At 41.5% G+C, this 16,943-nt stretch overlaps 2 protein-coding genes across 7 annotated transcripts in view; one reads left to right on the top strand and one right to left on the bottom strand.

The window, feature by feature from the left end:
• KBTBD12 (kelch repeat and BTB domain containing 12) overlaps positions 1–9,770 on the bottom strand; it is a 43,142-nt gene extending 33,372 nt beyond the window's left edge. The window contains exon 1 of one of the 4 annotated variants that reach the window (XM_051788930.1): positions 7,920–9,770. The gene's annotated coding sequence lies outside the window, so the exon portion shown is untranslated. Of the gene's footprint in view, positions 1–1,124; positions 4,709–4,971; positions 7,567–7,919 lie in introns of those variants that run through there. The other 3 variants (XM_051788927.1, XM_051788929.1, XM_051788928.1) reach the window with 3 other exon arrangements.
• Positions 1–16,943, top strand: part of MGLL (monoglyceride lipase) — a 106,373-nt gene that overhangs the window by 21,329 nt on the left and 68,101 nt on the right. The window lies entirely within an intron of this gene.

Here is a 16,943-nt window from a genome sequence, read left to right as displayed (position 1 = left end):
CAACAGGCCCTTGGGTGAGACTGCTGCAATGGGGCATCCACAGTGTTCACAGCATCTCTCAAACTAGGAGTTATGTCTAAGCAGATATTTCAGAAAAGAGTTTGACAAGATTAAAAAATGGAAAAACATTAGACTTGTTTCTCTATTTTTCGCAGTGATCTACACCTCTGCAAAGCAGGTGGGAAATAAATAGTACCACCCAGTTCCCTGGCACTTCACAGAGCCATAAGTGGATGTGTGGATATTTAATATTCTGCCTTACAGCAGGCTTGGGTACCAGTTTGCAGAACAGTTTTGATGCAAAAGCCCTGCACTTACAGCCTTGCAAAGCAGTCAGGAAGCTGCTGCCTCACTTTACCAATGGATTTGTCTGCGTCCCATCACTCCCCATTTCACCAGTAGCTTCTCCGCAGGCTCCAAGCTGAGAGAGCCAAGACAATGGTTTGGGCAGAGACAGTTTTCAGCCCCAAAGGATGGTGGCAAATTGGCAGGAAGCAGCTTGGTCCCATTGGCCAGATTCCTTACTCTTTCACACCAAAGCATAGGTCACTGGTTTCTGCAGAGTTGCTACTGGTTTCCTTTGGGATAAACAAAGGGTCAATAAATGGGGTCCAGCTTTTGAGCTGTACTCCTGCTTCTCAGTGGGATGTTTATGTGCTGCAAATTCACAGAGTTGTGGTTCTACTTACTGCAAGCTCAAAGGAGATTTTTAATTAAATTGTAATTATTCACACATTCCCTCCAGTTTTATTTATGGGGAAAAAATAAGGAATTCCATGGTCCTATTTATGTGTGGGTTTTGGGGGGTTTTTTTGAGTGGGAGATACTGTAGTGAACCTCTTTGCCTTTCAGATAGGCAAGCTGCAGAATTTGAGGTACAGTGGTAGAGGTTCAGTGGGAGAATGACATTTACCCATCACTTGAGGGATACCAGTCCTTAGCACAGTTTTTGCCTCTAATGTGGTCATGAGACAGTTCTGTTTTGGAAATGCATTAAGGACTCATGTCATGAATCACCAATACTCGAACAAATCCTAAAGCTGTGGCATAATCATGTTTGAAACACATTGTAAACATGATATGAAGTGCTTAATGAGACTGTTGAAATGAATAACATTCCTCACCAGCTTAAATATTTGCAGGATCGGGGGCTTGTATGGCAGATTGAACTGGTTTTCTCAAATCCTGGCAACACAAAGAGAAGTTTTAATTTCATCAAAGAAATATGTATCGACATAAAAAATAAGCATATGAAATTCTTTGAAATCCATCTAAATGTATTTTTAAAAACAGTCCAGATTTCTCTACAGATTTAGATAGATGGTTTTTTAAAATACTATAGTTACTTTCCAGGTGAAAAGGAAATCTACATATCATCAAACTCAAACCTACTCTTTTAGCTGTTCAGTTGGGTTTGCAAGTAGTCATCATTCTGCAAATTACACAGATTCCTCATTTTGAGTGCTAAATTAAAAGCCAAGTATGCTTGAAGACTAGCATTTCCATGATTTTATCAATTCTTTCCATATTCCAAATCTGGAACTAGAAGCAACAAATCTGAGAAATGAATCTGAGTTATTACCAGATTTTAAAAATGGAATTGGAAGACAAAACATTAACTTTATAGTCTGGATGTGGGCCAAGCTCTGATCTCTTCTAAAAACCAATCAAAGACAGGAAGTCGAGTACAAAAAATACAGCAATGGCATTTTGAAATCTACATTTTTTTTGGTCTTTATTTTTTCCCTGGTTCCACTGAAATTAAATATTGCATGTGAGAAAATACAGGTCTTAATCCTGCATCAAATGCCTCTGGAGAAATCTTTACAGTCAGAAGAAGTCTTTTATGAGATAGAAAATGTTCTTTTTTAAATCCTACATGATAATTAGATGTTTATTGTTTTCCCTTTGTGCTATTTTATCACCTTATAATATTTGATCTTCACTGCATTATGATAAAGGAACCACACTCTATCTCAAAGATCATAAGCACAGACACCTTAAAGAAGATGAGTTGTAGTGCCTTGAAACAGGTTGTTCACTCTCCAACTGTAAGAAAGTGTTGGTAACTACCAACAAGTCCCCAGTTCTGTTTTACAATCTGACTAATCAGGACTTTTCCTCCAAAACGATCAACTTCTCTCCTTTCTCTTTTGTGATGTCAGATCATCACACATCCCCCAGCTTTTCCATAGTGGTCAAAATGTGCATTTCTAATGTGAAGAACAAGTGAGATGATTAATCACCGTCATCTTTCCCAGACTTTTGTGCAGATCAGGAAGAAGCTGTCTGTGTAGAACTGAGTTATGATTTCATTTCCTTTGCTGGTCACCTTTAAGGGGTTTTTTTCACTGTTAATTTAGCTTTCTTAAGAGCAACGCTTTGTCTTTGATTACACTGTTCATCAGATTTGTGAATTTTAAGTGTTCATACCAGTGATTAGCATATCTGGCACAACATGCTCGCAGCCGTTCTCTCCTCTCTTTCATCAGTAAGACATTAGCAGTAGGAATCTTGAGGCACAGTGTAGCTCATGTCATTTATGTACTACTTTAGGTACTAATTATCTGATGGATAGGTCCTACACCCGCTACCCAGGCAATGAAGGCACTGTCCATCTGCACCCAGGGCAGGTGGGCTCCTCAGCTGCCCACAAAGCTGCTGGGTTGGCTCTGGGCATCGTCCCCAGGAGCCACAGCAGAACTATGTACAGCCTGGGAATGGTAGATAGTGAGGCTCCTCTTCTCCTGGAATTGGTCCATACTCAACCATCACCTCATCCTTGGGCAGAATTGTGCAAGGAGGGTCCACCTTGCAGGCAGGATTGCCTGCAACCCTCCAACCTGTCTTCACCCACCTCATTAAGCTCTGCAGAACTTCCCCAGACAGAGCTATAGGAAAAGTGTGGTTACCTCACATTTTCAAGAAGACAGTATTTGCCTTTCCTTGTCAGAATGTACCTTCTTCATCTCTGTGCTTTGATAGCACAGCAAGCTCCTGACTGAACTGTACTCAATAAAATCATGCTTTTGACTTGTATGTAAGTCTACTTTCTCCATCCGACAGCTGAGGAAACTGAAGTTAAAAGGTTAAAAAGAAAACAGGATTAAAACCCAGAGGTGAAATGCTTCCATTAACTTCAGAAATTCATCCCTGTACATTAGCTGCAAACTTGTCACTTCCCTCCTGGCTTTTAGCAGAGTTTAGGTGAGGTCACTGGAAGAATATTAATATTCTCCTTTATATCACTGGAAAGACTATTAAAGGGTAATAATGAAACAGTGCTGCTTTGCTTTCCCTCTGGGTTACAGAGGGGGAAAGATGGTACATTGATATTAAAAGAAAGGATAAATGTGATACAAATATAATTTCCAGTGAGAGACTGCTCTGAGATTGTGCCAGAGGCTGGGCTGTCATTATAAAACCTCCAGCACAAGGTTCAAATCCTTAGTAATGTCACCAGGAGCTGAAATCAGAGTTACCGCCTTATTCAGAGTTTTGGGATATTTTTTTTCTTCTACTGTGAAAAATGGATTCAGGTGCAAATTTTCATTGGATGTTACTTTATTTCAGAGCCAGGCTATTAATTTTCCTCCAGTTCTGGCTGCTACTTTAATTTTTTTATCAACTGTTTTGTTAGTCTAATTTCACTTTTTCTTTTTTGCCTTTGTGCCATGGAAGAGCCATATATAATTTTATGCAGGAGCTCCAGCATACGCTTTGCAAGGCAGTAGGGTGCTGCATGAGCAGTTTAAAACATAAATAAGCACACTGCTGTGAGCTCAGCTCTACAGCTTTTATGAGGTTATCAAACTATAAATAAATGCTGTCCTCGATTCTCAGTTACATTGCAGCCTCTTTGAACTGCCCCAGCACAAAGGCACTGTAAACCAGATGGAAGTATCTCAACAGGAATTTCCCCCAACCTCTGGAAAAAAAAAGCTACCTAGTAATTAGAGACATTATTTTGTCTGTATTTTTGGCTGGGACAAAGGTTTTTCTTGTATTTTCCCAAGGAATCTCCTCTTTCCGTGCCGTGGTGGGAGGGTGGGAGCTGCAGGACCTGGCCCGGCAGAGGTCACAGCACCCAGTGTGGGGGGCACCTCCTGCATCCTCCTCTTCCTCCTCTGCTTTTTTTTTCTTTTTTGTTTTTCTTTGCCTTAATGAGGCTGCCCTGCCTTCAGCCTGCCTCCCTTCAGGTGCTGAAAGGATCAGAGTTCAGTCACATCAAAGAACTGGTGCCTCTGCCTATGAATTATTTGTGCTTCCTTTGTTATCAGTAAGCTGAGAAGCAAATCTGTTAATTGTATGCATTATGACATTTGGCTGACAGCCACAGCAAGGCAGAAATCAGTACCCAGATGATAATAATGTTATAATCTCAGGGTTTAATTATAAAAGCCGTGCTGGCATTTAAGATCAAGATTTTAAACCGTGCAAAAGATCCCGCAGTGCTCTAAAAGGGCAAATAATAATGCTAATCTTGATACAAGGAAAAATATAATAAGAATAAGATATAAAAAGGAAGCTTGGGGGAATTATAGATGTTCCTGTATCTATAGGATAACAGGAATTATTCTCTTAATTCTGATACCTCGAAAGATGCCAGAAGAAATTATTATGTGATTGAATTATAAGGATTTAGAGGGTAACAAGGTGATAAAAGCAGTTATAACACCTATTTATCAAGAACAAATTGTGTCAGTCCAATCTAATTTTCTTCATTTTTTTCAGGAATAATAAGGGATAAATTAGATACTTTATCTTGAGTTACTGATATGGTCCTATGTGATAATATTGCAAACAAATTGTGATGAAATCAACAGACTAAATCAACATCAATTAGACGCCCAACTGGCTGAAAAAGTAGATTCAAAGAATAGTTATTGGTGGTCAGACTGGGAAGAATCTCTAGCCTGTGGCTGGAGATCTGTGCTGAAAAGGTCACTCACAGTTTCAGGGAACACTTACTTTCATGCTTTGATTCAGATATTATTTCTTGAATCAATTTCATCCATTCTGTCCAGAAAAAATACACAGGCCTGTGGCAGAGCATTAAGTGAGAGGATTCTTTTTAAGAAATTTATGTTTATATGAACATACAGGTAAGTGTCTCTTAAAAATGGTTCTCTGTGACAATTAGACATGTAGTGCTTGGACGTGTTTCAAGTATCACCATAGCTACGAGCAGCCTCAGTACCTTTCCTGAAGTTTTGCATATTCTTCCAGCTGCCACTTACTTGGGGATTTAGGATTATCAGACTTCCAAAGGCATCTAATTAAGTTAGAAGTCCAGCTCCGACTTAAGCTCACTGTGCAATTTAGGGACTGAAGTGTCTGTATCACTTTTAAATGCAAAACTTCAGCCTTAAGTAGTTTAGGCAGTCTTAAAGGGTTTGCCAGATGATGGAATCTCCTTCCATAAAAGCCAGAGAAAGAACACTCTTTGCTCAGCCCTCTCAGTCTCCCAGGATCAGCCCCATAGCAAGGTACAGTTCCAGTGATCTGAACTGATTTATTGCTGCCAGGGAAAGAGGAATTTTGAGGGTTTGAAGCTGTGAACACTTCAAATCAATTTATGTCATTGACCTACATAAGATAAAAGTTTAAATATCCTTCTGAGAGAGACTTTAACTATTTTTCTCCCTCCATCCCTGTGGCACCTTGTTTATTTTCACGTGCCATCTCATACTGAGGAGCCAGGGTCAAGGCAGTCTGAGGTCTCACAATATCCAAGCATGGCCAGGTCCTACTGGGATGTGCTGCTAGGCAGGCTCATGGGAGCTTTCTTAGCCAGGTACAGGCTGCAAGTGATGTAAAAGGAGACTTTTGGTGCAGAAAGACAGGCTGCTGACCTACAGGCTGCTCCTGTAGATGTAGGCTCCTGTAGCTATGGCAGTGTTGTGTTCCCCTGTGTGCATCCCACTGTCAGCAGAGCCTGCAGTTGTCTCCACTCAGACCGCTACAGACACAGCCTGGCCTTCCTGCAGCAGCTTCATTTATTTTCTTTCTCATTTCATTGCTCTTAATTTAAAATAACAATAAAATGGGACTCAACAAGACTCTCTGGGCTAGGAGAAACTTGGCACCTAACAGGGAGAATTTTGAAGCAGTCTGCAAAGCTCTAGAAACTGTGTTTGGGAGCATGATTGACCATTGGAGACCTGAAGATGCTTTGATCAGTTTTCAAAGCCTTTGGGTAGTTTCTGATTCCGGGAAGATTTGACAGTTTGAGCTCCGTTTACTGCCAAGACAGGGGCCTAGATGTGGGATTGGATTAATATTGATCATATCTCAGCAAATACCAGGCTCTTTTTTTTTAAACTGTTATAGATTCATGAAAAAAATCAAAGCAGCTGGAAATGAAAGACCCTGTGGACCATCTTTTCAAATATGCCTTCACCTGACCTTAATTTTACTCTGATTCAAAGCTCAGTGAAGTCAGTCAAAAGAATCCCATGGTTTAAGTAGAAAATGGATGTAGCTCTGTTCACAAACAAATACCTATAAACAAAGCCCAGTCTGAGCCAATTATGTGCACTAATTGCATGAGAAAAATAGAAGCTGAAGATGTACATACAGAGCCCATTTTTTTTATAGTTCACATATGCAGATCATTTTTCTTACAAATAAAAACTAATTGAAATCATAAAGTGCTCATTCAGAGAAGGAGGATGCACAAGTTTTTTACAATGACAGATGCCAGCAGAAGGAAAATGTATTTCTAAAATGCATTTCAGTAGCTCTTTAAGTAGCCTGGCAAAGGTCTTAGAGGTTTCTCTTTCTGCATTTCTCTAAATATACTGGAGAGTTTAGGAAAGGCCCACTTTCTGAAACAGTTATATCATACAGTGTAAATTGCACTGTATCATAATTAAAAGAAACATAATTTATTAAGTTGGTGCAAACTAGGCTCTATTTGCATTTTTACAACAGAAAATATTGTGAACTCCTATTGCTAATATTTATATAACTCTGGAGCATGCATCCCTCTGGTGAGCAAATGCTAATATGTAAAAACCTTAATATCCTCATCACTCAGCAGCAAAATTAGAATAAAGGGCAGATTGTAAATCCTTATAACTTGACATCAGCATTCCATTAATTATTGTTTGAATCCAGACTTCCCCTTAAATTTCTCAAGTTTCAATTTCAATCTCTATCAAGCAAATATCTGGGTATGTCCATATCCACAGAAACAAAAATTCAGAGCTACCCATGGCAACAATACAGCACCACCTCCAAAATGGCCCCTGCACTAACACACATATTTGATACCTTCTAAATCTGCAATCCCCACTGAACCCTTATATTGGAAATGTTCAGCCCCTTGACAGCAGGGATCAGTGCCAGGCACACAGAGACACCCTGATGGGAGAAGCAAGAGTTTCTCCAAGCTTCCTTTCTGGAAGCAAGTCCAGATGTTTGCAAGTTTGTGGAGCATGCAAAGCTTCCCACCATGTACAGACCTCAGGTACTGACATTTCTGCGTCCACAGGCTGACCCTGTTTCCACACTGCTGGAAAACCCCATATAGCTGCAAACAGACCCCAAGTTTGATATTGTTCACTGGTTCCTGTCCTAACTTCATTATTAATCTCTTACATTTCCTCTACAAACTGGACAGCAGGACCTGTAAGGAACTGAGAGAGCCTCAATTTTGGCACCAAGACTGTGTCCTACAGCCTCCTCCCCGTGTCACTGCCTTGCAGCTGGCCCTGCGTCGCTGCATTTAGGCTCCCTCTCCAGGATCTTTAAGGGTTCCCCAAGACATACGTTCAAGTGTCCCTGCCTACAAGTTTCCCATGCAACCAGCAACCTAAAGCAGCCTGGCCCTGGTGATTTCACATTGCCCATCTGTCCCAGCACTAAACTCCCTTCCTTTTCCTGTTCCGAGTGGTGAAAGGATTCAAATGTACCTTTCCGACGCTGGGAGCGGCAGGTGTCCGTGAGAGTGGGTGGGAGAGGAAACAGAGCTCTGACACAGCAGCACAGAGCTTCTGGTGAGCAGTGAGGTGCCAGGGCTATAAATAGCCCATGCTGGGCTCCTGGCTGGGATGAGAAGCTGCTCCAATGTCAGGCACAGGGACACATTAGGACACAGCCGACTGGCACCAGTGCCGCTCTCCTTCCCCCTCTCTGTGTGCTGCCTGCCCTGCTGCCTGCCCTGCAGCCTGCTAGGGCTGAGGAACAGCAGATTCCTCTTTGGGATGGCATGGCCACAGCTTGTGTTGGTGGCCCACCTCAGGAATTACGTCTCCCCGCAGACCTTGCCACAGAACTGGGCACATCTCTGTGGGGCAGCTGTTCCTGGGTGGCTGGAGCAGTTCCAGCGTCTGCGATGCTCAGGCTGACTCCCACCTACCTCTGAGGTCTGGGTACCAAACCAGAAGAGATGCTGTTGCTCACTGACGCCATCCAAGTCACTCTCAAAGCCAAGGCCACTGTCAGTCTCCACAGCTGACAGAAATTTTCCCAAACTGTTTCTCTTCTAGCCCTATTGCTCAATCACTAAGAGCAGAAGTTGTACATAAAAGGATTGCCAGCCAAGTGTTATCTGTATATTTTAAGGCCTGACTATCTTCTTGTTTCTGCTGGTGTAAATCAGAAACAGATATACTAAATTGGTCCAGAATAGCGGGGCCACACTGATTTACATCAGCTGCAGATCTTGTACTCTGGAAATTAAAGGGGAACAGAGAGGACCATAATACACTATTTATATCTCCATATGTTTAAGCAAAGATGGAAAAAAGATTAAGCAAAATTCATGGTTATAAAATTGATTAATGTTGAGCCTATACTTTTAGTTGAGAAAGATATTAAGGGGTTTTCAGAATGTTCTTTTTAAAATTGCATTAATTTATTTATTCACCGTACTAATTGGTTGATTGATCATAATAGCTTCTGAGAAAATTGAAAATGAAATGTATTTCCTTCTCTAGATTTTTAGTCTGATGGTTTTATTACAGAGTTTTTCCAAAAGCCATAGAGGAAGTGTACAGAAACATTCAACTGTTAATACAGTTTGTTGGTTTTAGAGGGAAAATTAAAGTACAAAATTTTAAAAGCATATTTCATACCATTTGTGAACAAAACTAGGAAAAAGATCAAAGTGATTAAAGTTTACTCATGTCAGAAAATTCAGTAGATCAGATTACAAAGATATATATTGTCTAAACTCCCATATTGTTCTTATTAAAAGTTCAGTTTATCTTAGAAATAAAAATAGCCAATCTGATATCACAGCTTTCACAGAAGCCAAGATGGAACAGTGAGCTGATGAAATGCCACAGCTGTGATAAAAATGGACCATATCCCCTAAATTGCCCTGTTCTCCTCTGACTTGGAACAATTTATAATATGGTGCTGGTTAACATGGAATGTTTATGTAATGAATTTTATTTATATGAACCCACTCCACTACCATAATAATAATCATGTTTCCCTTATGGTGCATTTCTTCAGGTTATTTCTGTAATGAGCCTGTTTCATAAAAATACTAATGCTTTTAAGGCAAATTTCCTTTTATTGCTCATGAAATTCTGAATATTTCTCTTGCACATCACTGAATTAAGTGGGACACCCCATCTTGCAGTGGGGCAACCAGCTGGGAAGCTCTCAGCAGCACTTTATGATGATATGAATGGAATGTGTGCCACCCATATTTTTGCTGAATTAAAAACTCTCTCTGCTTTAAGCCAGGCCTGTTTTCACCTCATGTCATTAAGTCATAATCCTTTTGTTCTGATATCATTATCTGTTGCCGTGGTGATTTTAATTATAAAAATGAATGGCTGAGAAGTGGGCAAAGACAAAAGTTTTCCCTGAACTTTGTTAAGTTAATGGCAAAAGGAAGAGTATCTGTGGTAATTCAACAAATGTGTGATCTTTTTACACAATGTATTTTAAAACAGTGAAAAGGAGTAGGCACCAGAAACAGAAAAGGCTCATTTGATGTGAATATGTCAGTGTTTAGGAAATATGTGTTGAATTCAATCTTTTAGAACAATGTTTTCATGACACCAGTACATTCTGGTGCTGCATTAACAAATATTCCCTTCTAAATCTCAACTTCTAGCAATTCACCTACTGGGAAAATAGCCCTTTTTTTAGGAAAACATTTAACCAGTTTCCAAGAGCATGTTTATACCAGTACAGCTGGTATAAACAGCTACACTACAGTCACACTTCATCCAAAAGCAGGACAGCTGTTCTGATGGGTGGGTGCACACAAACTGTCCGTGGGTAAAGCTCTGCTGTGGTTTGCCATGAGCAGGACCATGAGCCACAATCAGTTATAGCTGAACTTTAGAAGAGACCTACATCAGCTCAGTTAAACTCTGACTGGCATCAGGATGTGGTTTTTCTTTGCTGTCGCTGAAACATCGCAACCAAGGTGCTGAACTGAACTCATGTCCTCTGTCACTCTTGCCGTCGTCCAGAGCTTCATCCTCCACTGAAAAATACACCGTGTTACACGGTTGCATCATTAAGTGGTGGCACATCATCATAGCTCAGAAGAGACTCTCACAGTTGATTCTGTGAACCCAGGTGTCTTCCCAGTGTGGCCACTGCTCTTCACATCTCCCATCTCAGCAGCTCCTCAAAGCTCCTCAGCCTCTTTTCCTGGAGAGTGAGACAGCCTCTGATTTGGCGACTGGTACCTCACATTTGCTTTGCTTCCCACATGAGTAGTTCTGGCATGTTCATTCATCCACTTGGCACCAGCCATGCATGGAAGTGACTCCAGACTGGCTGCAGCAGGGATGGCACCGGCACCACTCACTGCCACAGCTGCTCCCTCCTCCCAGCACGTCCTGTGTGGGCAGCTTTGGCATCCTCCTGTTTGGGCAGAGAGCTGGAGTGCCTTCAGGCCCTGATGGTGGGGTTGGACCACATTACTCTGGGCACTCTACAAATGGCGATTCTTCTATTTGTATTATGTCAGGAGCAGTAATGATGTTTTGGTTATCAATACAGTGCCAGTTTGGATACATAGGGAGAGAAAAAAAGTAGAAACACAGAGATTTCCAGTTTAATCCCGTTATCTATTCTGTCAGTCCAGGGACAACATTGATTTTATTTTTTTCTTTTCTTAGGGTAAGTGTTGACCTTTAAAGCAGACCAAGGGCAATCTCGAGCTTGCCTGTGACCACCCGTCCGGGGGGCAGCACCCTGCAGCCCCTCTGAATTGAAATCTCTTTCTGGCTCTGTCAACTGATTCCCAGGTTGCCTGACAGATAATGTGGCATGGCAGCCACCCGCTGCTTTTTCATTTAAATAAATGAGAAAGTTGTGGTTAAATTAACACTCCAGCGGAGGTAATAAGGACCGACTCAGCAGCTGCCATGATGTATGCAAATTGCAGTTTCACACATTAGGGGATAGATGTTGCTTAATTTGTAGGTCTTTCTGTCTTTTAAATGAAATAGTCTCCATCAAGTTCAGGCAATCTTAAAAAAAAAAAAAAAAAGGCAAAAGAAACCCCCTGAAGTCAACTTACTCACAAGTGCTTCTAATTGCACCTACAGTCTTTCTTCTGGGGGTTCCCTCCTGAGCCCTGACAAGCATTTATTGCTGAGTTACACTGCACTGCTTTTAGGCAAAATATCTGTTGATTTCCAAAGAACAGAGAGCCAGATTAGAGAGGTACTGCCAACCCTTCGGTATAAACAGAAACCTGATTTTATTTGCAGTGGTGCCACAATCCAGAGGCTCAACATCCATCAGGGTTTTTTCCTCTGGAAATGAAACTGTAATAGAGCAAAGGAAGAGCCGTGATAGCTGCCAGTTAATCAGACAGCAGGAACGGGCTGATAGGAGAGTACCTTTTCTCCTTTTAGCTCAGTAGAGATGGGAATGGAGATGCAAAGAAGCATGTAACTGGATGGGGTTTGTGGAAAGGTTGTTCTGTGCATTAGTTTTAGTCCTCTTTAATCTCTGTAAGAAAATTATGGAGAGAACTGTGTTAGGCTCAAAAGATTTCTAAATGGACACCAACACTGAAACTCAGAAAGGGAAGTGCATACTCAGAATAGCAGAACTTGGGGCTATTATGGCCACAGACAGTAGGAATAATTAATGTTTTCCATGGTATGTTCTGTGAGAAGAAGCAAAATATTAAAACATTCTAAATCAAATTTCAGCTGGCTCAAAATGCTGAGGCCACAGATATAAGGCTAAAAAATTACTTGAAACTCAAAACTCACTAGGTATTTTCCAGGTTTTATTCAGAAAGGCAGAGGTTTTCTTCTAAAATAGTTCCTTGTCACATGATTTGAGGATTTGCCTATCTTTTTTGCTCTCCTGACTTAGACAGTCAGTTCTGTCTAAGCTATTACCACAGGGGAGAAGATGCTCTTTCCTCTGCCCTGGTCACCAATTTCTCCATGCTCAATTTCTGTTCCAGGATGTCATCTTAGCCTTCACTTAATTCTTTTCCCAACCTAGGGATACCTTAGTGACCCCTGGCATTCCATTAGCAAAGAAATAACAGGAACTTGTCTTGTCTAGTCAAGACAAGTCAACACATTTGACTGCATGTGTTGAAACAAGTTCTCACATGAAAATGCAAGATAAAAGCCACAATGAATTTGTGGACAAGAAACACTCAGACTATAACCAAAACACAGCGTCTGTGAGGGCTTCCCAATTCCCAGAAGTGAATGCATACTCAGGCTGGTTTCCAGCTCCCTTCTGCAGGCAGAGCTGGCATACACCTTCTCCACACTGCTCTTATTCCTTCTTGAGGAAAGGAAGCCTGGGCACTCAGGTGGGATGAGAGCTGCAGCCTGCCCTGAACTGAGCTGGTGGAGATAGGGATTGAGGGGAAAGTCCCAAGTGCCTCCATCCTGTTGTTCAGACTTCAGGACCCTGACAAAGACCCTAATTCTGGCTGTTCTGACTTTATCTGCCATTCAGTACAAGCCCCTGTCACTCTCTTTGGTCTTTGTCTCTCATCACTAAACCGGGATGTAGATGATTTCCTATCAGTCCGAGAGATTAATTAGCATTTACTAAGCTGCAGGGTCCACTTGCCAATTGTGCAAATACATGTTTGTATATTCCAATAAATTCTGCATTTGCTGCAGCCCCCCAACCTGTCATACAACTGAACCACAAAAAAAAAAAAAAAGGCATTTAAATCCCCTTTCTTACACAGTGGTTATGGTGAATGATTTATCAAATATGAAACAAATTATGCATTGTTTTTTTGACAAACAGAGGCAATGACTCAGAGACGTAGACTGCTCCCATCATGGGCATGAGGCATCTGCCCCTAGAGTGGTATGAAGATAACACACTCTTGTCCCTTCCAACCTGATCCCTTTTGTGATTCTATGAAGATGATGCTGGTTCATACATGTCCACTCCTGAGCACTTAGATGGAGGTGGTTCCTCTCTCCCATTCCCATGCTGCCCCAAAGGTGACTGGGATTTGTAATGTGGTGCTGGAGCTCCAAGCCACATGGTGAAACTCTGTCCCAGAGGCACACAGCCAGCCTGAACTGTCTGCCCAACCATGGGTGTCACAGCGACAGGGAGACAGATGGTCACAGCAGGAGTGCAAAGGAAGGACCACCAGCAGGGCCTTATCCTCACAGAGCTCAGTAAATGGTGCACATCCTGACTCGGGCTGGGCACCAGATATCCTCCTTCACCCCATGATCGGAGTTATCAGGCTGCAGCTTTGTGAGTTCACCTGCAAGGGATCTCATGAATTAGGAGGTAAAAACTTGGAAAGATCTCCAGTACTGTCTCCCTTTTAACTGCCCACCTACAGTTGCCCATAAACATGCAGCTGATTTTGCTCAAACCTTGCAGCTGAGCATAGTGGTTTATCCTAGAGCAGCAGTATATCATAGAAAATAAATAGGAATTAGGATCCTTCAGAAAAAGTAAAATTTCTTCTACTTTTCTTCACAAAAAAAGGATGAAGAAATGTAGCATCTTCCAAGTTACATCCCATGTGGCAGTCTTCCAAACCTCTTTCCATATGTTCCTAAGTGTTGAAAGCCCAAATGTTCCCTATCTTGCTGCCAAATTCTCTGGCTCAATCCAAATGGCTCTTACAATACAGTTGGGTATTGTCTAGTGAAAAAAAAATCCCCTCAGATAGATTGATAATTAAAAATATATTTGATCATCAGATAGATATGAATGGCCAAGGGGTGCTGCGCTGAATGAATCATTCATGCTCACATATTTCAAAGCAGAAGGATATCTTTCTAATCTTACTGGAGTTGCCCCAGAAATCCTTGATTGTTACAGAACATATTGCTGAAGAGATTTGAAACTGGGGGCAGGGGCAGAGGCAGACGAGCCCCAGCAGAGCTGCAGTGCCAGGGTGCAGTCTGGGGTGTGTGTCTGGACTGGGTGCAGAGGGAGGTGTTGGACTCAGGCAGACATCATCGTTTTGGTTTCACTCCTGTCTCATTTCAGACTGAGCCCCACAGAATTAAAGGCTAGGAATTTATCCTTGTTTTAAACCAAAGCATAGCTGCTGCTGTAGTCCCATGTCCCATCCCTTGCTGGTTTTGAGGTGCTGGGCACAGGTGTTGAGGTGGAACTGAGGACACACACATTGTTTAGCATGTCTCGCACACATTTCACAGCTCAGGAGGGAAAGAAATGTTCATGGTCTCTGGCTCAGGTGCTGAATGTTGCAGCTTCTCCTCTACTCAAAACCTCCCAAGGTCTAGGAATGATGGAGCTTCATGCAGATATCTCCATCCATGAGCTGAGTCTTTGCTCTTGTGTCTGAAAGCGTAGCATCTCCAAACCTTAGTTTCCATTTAAAAACTTACTGTAACTCCAGAGGAGAATCAGTGATCTACTGGGAAAAGTCAATAAGTAAAAAAAAAACAACACATGCTGATATCAAAGCATAGTACTGTGGACTGGAAGATTCCTGTGTGCAGGAGTTCAGGAATCCCCTCCGACAGGTCTGTAACAGGAATATGAACTGACATTACAAGCCCAGAGCAACTGCAGATGCCAGTGACTCCAAAGCACAAACAAAACCACAGGTACCTTTGCTGCATGAGAGTCAATGACTGTAGCCAAGATATAATGGATAACTCGTGCTGGAGGAAACAGGATGAGGCTTGGGGGGTGAACTCCAGGATACGGTAACTTTTGATGTTATTAACAGTACATGCTGCTAATTGACAATAAGATCAAATGAAGGGTGTTAATGGCCTTGGGGCTTGAAGCCATTCGTCTCTAAAGCCCATGAGGTTCTGGTAACAATCCCTTGTTGTCCTGAGATATAACATTGTCATCTTTTATAGGAAATACTTTGACTAGGGAAGCTTTGTCCCCTTTTTCACTGCAATGCTCATTTGATTTCTCCTTTCTCTGTACCTCTGGGTTAATTATCACATGCATTAATTCAGCCTAGGAGGAAAACCAGTGAGTGTGTTTTCCTGCACTAGAAAGTATAAAGTAATTGTAGCAGACACTGTAAAAATTAAATAACCGAGAGGGAACAATTATGAACCAGATGCAAACAATAATGACTGTGGTGCTTAGTACAGAATAAGTCATGTGTGAATTCATGGTGTTAGGGCACAACACTGAGCACAACTGGACCTTAACTCTGTTGGTCACTTGGTGCTACCAAGTAAAAGAACACTCCTAGGAGCCAGCAGTGTATCTGGGATAAGGTTTCTGCAAGACATGGAGGTACTGCCTAGCATCTGTAACAGGAAGGCAGAGTATCTGCTACAATCCTCTTGTTTTTCCATACCATAATGTTTATTTTTTCTCCAATGTGCATTTCACACAAGGGATATTCTTTATTTTCCCTGGTACTATTCCTGCTTTATATCAGTGTGAGCAAGAGCAGGATCAGGCCTCCAGTTAAATAACTAATGCAGCTGTTTTGCTGAAGCAGCTTCCTGGCTGGGAAATGAATCCAGTCAGCTGTGGATAACAAACCCCAGTAATAGCGATTTCAAAGATTTCATACATTAATTTTTTTCTTAATATTTGCAGAGTTACTTTTCTTACAAAATCTGTTAGGCAGATGTTAGGAAGCAATTACTGTACATGAATCAGAAAGAAAATGAACATCTTACAATGAACACGTGTGAGTGGACTCAGTAAAGAAACTGATGATAGATGAGAGAAAAATCTAAAATATATCTCAGTGAAATCTGCCAGAATTTCCCTCAGGGTTATAAGGAAGAAACAGCACAAAGCAATGTCTTCTCATGAGCCATGTGTTCATTGTCTTTCCAAAACAAGCAGCCCACTGCCTTTTCTATCAACAGCAGAACCATACTCACCATTCACGGAGAGAAGTTGGCCCTGGCCAGCCAGGGAGAGTTCCCATCAACATCTAACAGCCTTTCAGACAATTGCATCAGTGACCAGTGTGGTGGACAGAACTAAGACACTGCAGAACTAAAACACTCTCAGATATCACAAAGTATCCTTAGAACATGGAGCACATAGATATGACTGATAGGACTGATCATATCCGTTAAACTCTTGTCTGCATGTACGGAATGATTGTAATTTTTATATATAAATACAAAAAATATTCAAATGATGGTGGTAGGAATAATAACACCAGGAGAATTGGGTAGAAAGCAAAATTGTAGGGAAAACATTGCCCTGAAGAATGCAGTTATCCAAGCTGTAGTTTTGTTCAGGACACAATATTCCCTACATTTGCAAATCTGAGTAATCTTCAATGGCTGAAAAAGTTACTGCTTCCATTGTACACAGTACTTTAATAGATAGATTTTGAGATGAAATGGGAATTAGTAATGGTATAATTGGGTAAACAAAATTAGGAGCATTAAGAATGGATTCTGCCCTCAGCTTGCCTCCAGCGTTGAGTCCTACTTTTCTCTGCCCTGATTTCTCCTAAGCAACAAAAAAACCCCAAACCTTCCTTTCTCAAGTACTTTGAAATCTCAGGTTCAAGG

The sequence above is a fragment of the Manacus candei genome, unplaced genomic scaffold (assembly GCF_025592945.1).
Source record: "Manacus candei isolate 608988 ecotype Guabito, Panama unplaced genomic scaffold, ASM2559294v1 h1tg000025l, whole genome shotgun sequence".
Classification (NCBI taxonomy): domain Eukaryota; kingdom Metazoa; phylum Chordata; class Aves; order Passeriformes; family Pipridae; genus Manacus; species Manacus candei.
The sequence above is the reverse complement of the archived record's forward strand: the minus strand, read 5'-3'. Positions and strand labels throughout refer to the sequence as shown.